The sequence below is a fragment of the Myotis davidii genome, unplaced genomic scaffold (genome assembly GCF_000327345.1).
Source record: "Myotis davidii unplaced genomic scaffold, ASM32734v1 scaffold1693, whole genome shotgun sequence".
Classification (NCBI taxonomy): Eukaryota; Metazoa; Chordata; class Mammalia; order Chiroptera; family Vespertilionidae; genus Myotis; species Myotis davidii.
Window position 1 is genome coordinate 273981 of NW_006284386.1, and position 4078 is coordinate 278058.

General features: G+C 34.1%; 1 protein-coding gene across 1 annotated transcript in view; it reads right to left on the reverse strand.

Moving 5' to 3' along the window:
- The window catches only part of DIAPH2 (diaphanous related formin 2), an 870032-nt gene that overhangs the window by 60780 nt on the left and 805174 nt on the right, over positions 1-4078 (reverse strand). The gene's annotated exons all lie outside the window — the stretch shown is intronic.

The following is a 4078-nucleotide window of genomic DNA, read 5'->3' on the forward strand; positions in this document are numbered from 1 at the left end:
TGGGCTGAAAAGGTTCATGGAGGGAGAGGAGGACCTATGTAATAGTTTCAACAATAAAGATTTTTTAAAAAAGAAAAAAAATTTATATTAAAAAAATAAAAACAATATGTTTATAGCATTTTACATATTCAGGAACTTTCTGCTGATTTTAGAATTCCTAACTTCACATCTCATATCAAATATATTATTCCAAATGAGCCATTTTTTTACATAAAATGTTTAGAATAACTTTAGATTTTCAGAAAAATTGCAAAGATAGTACAGTTTCCATATACCCCGTGCCCAACTTTGCCCTATAATTACTATCTCACATTAGTGTGTTATGTTTGTCATAACTAATGAACCAACACTGATACTTTACCATTAGGTAAAATTCATACTTAGTTCAGATTTCCTCACTTGTAACTTAATGTCCTTCTGTCTCAAAATCTCGTTCAGGATACCATATCACATTTAGTCCTCATATCTCTTTAAGCAACTCTAGACTGCCACAGTTTGTTTTGGATGACCTTGACAGTATCAGGATTAATGGTCAAGTAGAATTTCCTTCAATTTGGGTGTCTGGTATTTTCCTCATGATTAGACTGGGATCATGTGTCTTGGGGAACATATTATCTACATGTCTTATCACTAATGATGTTGGCTTTGATCATCTGGCTGAGGGATCCAATGAACCTTATGTTTATCGATTTTACTTATCCAAAACATATCAGACACTTAAGGAAATAGCCAGAAAGTTGTCAGATAAATAATTTACTTTACCTTTTTCAATTACATATGTATATACTAAATAGTCAGGGTTCATGGGGATGTTGAAATTTTCTTTTCACTGAAACATTAAAACTGTTGCCTATTTATGGGGAATGCTAAATAGAAAAGACTAAAATTTTAAATGAAAAAATTAAAATTAGAATTGATACACTGAATATAATTTGTCTTTTGTACAGTTCTCTAAATATACAAAACAATAGTTATCAACTATTATACAACGATTTTATAATGTAATGTTGACGTAATATGACTTTACTCTCTTTCATTGTGGTGCCTGAAAGGTTTCACGTTCATTGTAGAACATGGCCAAGATATTTAGTAAGTAAATTATATGCATAACTTATAAGAAGAGTATGAATTAAAACCAGGTTGAAAATTTAAGTACTCCCATCCACAAAGGATTTAGGGCAGAAGAAAGGAAGAATAGAAATACATTAATTATATAGAGCATGACTAAATGGATGAGGTGATAATTTTGGAAAAGCAAAGGCTGAAAATTTGAACAGTACATAAAACAAATTCTAGAAAACGAACGTAGTTGGAGATTATAGAATGCTGTCAACAAGTCAATTAAAAACATTCTTTATTTCAAGAAGCAATAAAATTGTGTTTATATTTACCTGGAGTACAGTTTTAGGAGAGTTTATTCTATAACTTGTTGGTAAGCATATATACATTTATATTAATTCTAGAACACAACTCATTTGATTTTAATTTCTACTCATTTTCACTGAGTTAGAATGAATACACTACTCTGTGACTCCACAGAGAACAACAGTCTATATTAGAACATTCACAAAGAAGAACACCTGGATTCTTCTGAACACTACTAGAAAAAAATGTTTTCTTCCTGTTTCAGAAGGAATTCACACAAGATGACTTATAACCATTGTGGTAAAGCTTTGCTCAGGCTAGATCATCAATAGTTATTACACCCAGTGGTTTTACATTATTTCCCCACTAACTTCTTATTAGTTAAAGTGGTAAAAAGAGTACCTACTACATAGAGACACCAGGCAACACACCGAACAGCAATCAAAATGAACATTACCAATGAGGAACAGAGGGCACTGTGTGCCTCCAGATGTGAAAGCCTAAGGACATATTTTGCATGGGACTGCATAATCTGAATCTAATCATGAGAGAAACCCCAATTGAGGAACATTATATACAATAACTGACCAGTATTCTTCATATTCAGCAAGGTGATGCAATGTCATGAGAACTGTTCCACAACAAAGGAGACTGAAAAGGCAAGATAACTAAATGCAACATAGTTATCTGCATCGTCTAGTTATCTGGACTAGAGAGGAAATGATAGAAAAAGATATCATTGAGATGATTGAGACAACTGGAATATGGACTATGGGCTATTAGTCAGATAAAAGTATTATATTAATGATAAATTTCCGAACTTTGATAATTTTACTGTGGTTACCTAAGAGAATAATCTTATTTTTAGAAAATAGTCACTGACATTAAGGAGTAAAGGGGCATAATGAAACATGTTTAAAATATTTAAAATGGAGAATCTGAGTAAGGGGTACACAGGAATTTTCAGTATTATTTTGTAACTTTTCTGTGAATTTGAAATCATTGCAAAATAAGAAATTAGAAAAACACAACATGAGTATTGGGAACCCAATCCAGAGGGCTTGTGCACTGAGGCAGAAATGGACCTACTGCTCTCCATATTAAATTCAGGAGGCAAAAGCAGCCTTTTCCATGTCACTGGGCTCACTCAGTCTGTTGTCAACTGCCATGTCCTCAACACAGTCACACAGCCTCTGAAGAGGCTCTCCCTCTTGATGAGGAGGAACTAATGTCTTAGGATGGATTTATTTTATGCTAAGCAAGGGCAGGGAATGCATACCACTTCAAGACTGTTTCTAAGTATGCTAGTGAGTTTTACTTTACTTATAATACTTTGACACATTTCTTCCAACAGGATCACAAGAGTTAAAGCTTTCTGTACTTTGGGATTTTAGATATACTTTTTGGATTTTGCTTACCTATCTCTAAGTCTTTCTCATTCTTAATATTTGCCTTCTGGCAAAGCCACTGCCTTTGTTTCAAATTGCCCACTTGCCCAGAGTGAGAGAGGAAAACCTCTTTCTGTAGATGAAACTGGGCCATCATTCAAGACGGAATCAGATTTAGTGACACTTAAGATTTGGCCTAGAGTAGAATGCAAAATGAATTGTAGAAGTTTTACAACTCACCAAACTGCCTCTGCATTCACCCAGAAAAAATGTTCCGAAGTGTTCAAGCTAGATTTTCAGAAATATTACAGATGTAAAATCTGTGACACCAGTAATAGTTGTGCCAAACATGGGTTATATTTTAGCAAGTTGTTTACCTATGCCAATGTTTAAGTGTACTTCTGTGCAAAAAGATGTGGATGATAGTTCTCTTTATAGAAAAATCAATGCACCCAAATAGTAATAAAATATAACAGTGTGCATGTGTACATGCATTATGCAAGTACAAATAGATCTGCATTGGGCCAGATGTGATCTAATCATTCTGGAAGTTCTGTTTAGGTATATGATATTTAAAAATGCTGAACTGGCTTTTTCCCTCAGAGTGAGGCCATACATTTCACGTTACTACTAGCAAATCATATCTGACATGTAATTTTAAAATGAAGTTACTCTAATCTAAAGTAATAGTGCAACAACAGGGATAGGCACTGAAGCTTTTCATAAGATAAAGTGGATTTTAAAATTCTAGAGGGTTTTTCTCACAAGCAATTAGAAATGTAATTTAGGACACTTAAAATGTATTTCTTTCAATGGTTAATTACATTAGAACAGCTATTGTTCCAAATGGTGATGAACTAATAAATTGTAATAATCACCTCCCTAAAAACTGGATTGCAATGTTTTAATAAGCAGTCTATATGACCAGATAAGTCTATTTTTTTCCAATCCTGGAAATTTACTTCATTAAAGTACTGTGTTGGCATACACATGTATATATATAGACACATGCACATAACAGATAAATAGTATTGGCATATAGAGGGGTAGGCAAAAATAGGCTTACAATTATATTAGGAGCAACTGTAAACCTACTTTTGCCTCACCCTCCACGTACACACACATATAATTACTAGAGGCCCAGTACACGAAATTTGTGCATGGGGGTGAGGGTCCCTCAGCCCAGCCTGTGCCCTCAGGGGATGTACGAATGCCGGTTGGACATCACTCCCACAATCCGGGATGTCACATACACCAGTGACCATACTTTTCATACAGGTGAAAGGCATCTTGCTGTTGTATGAGCAGCTACATTTTTTTTTGCC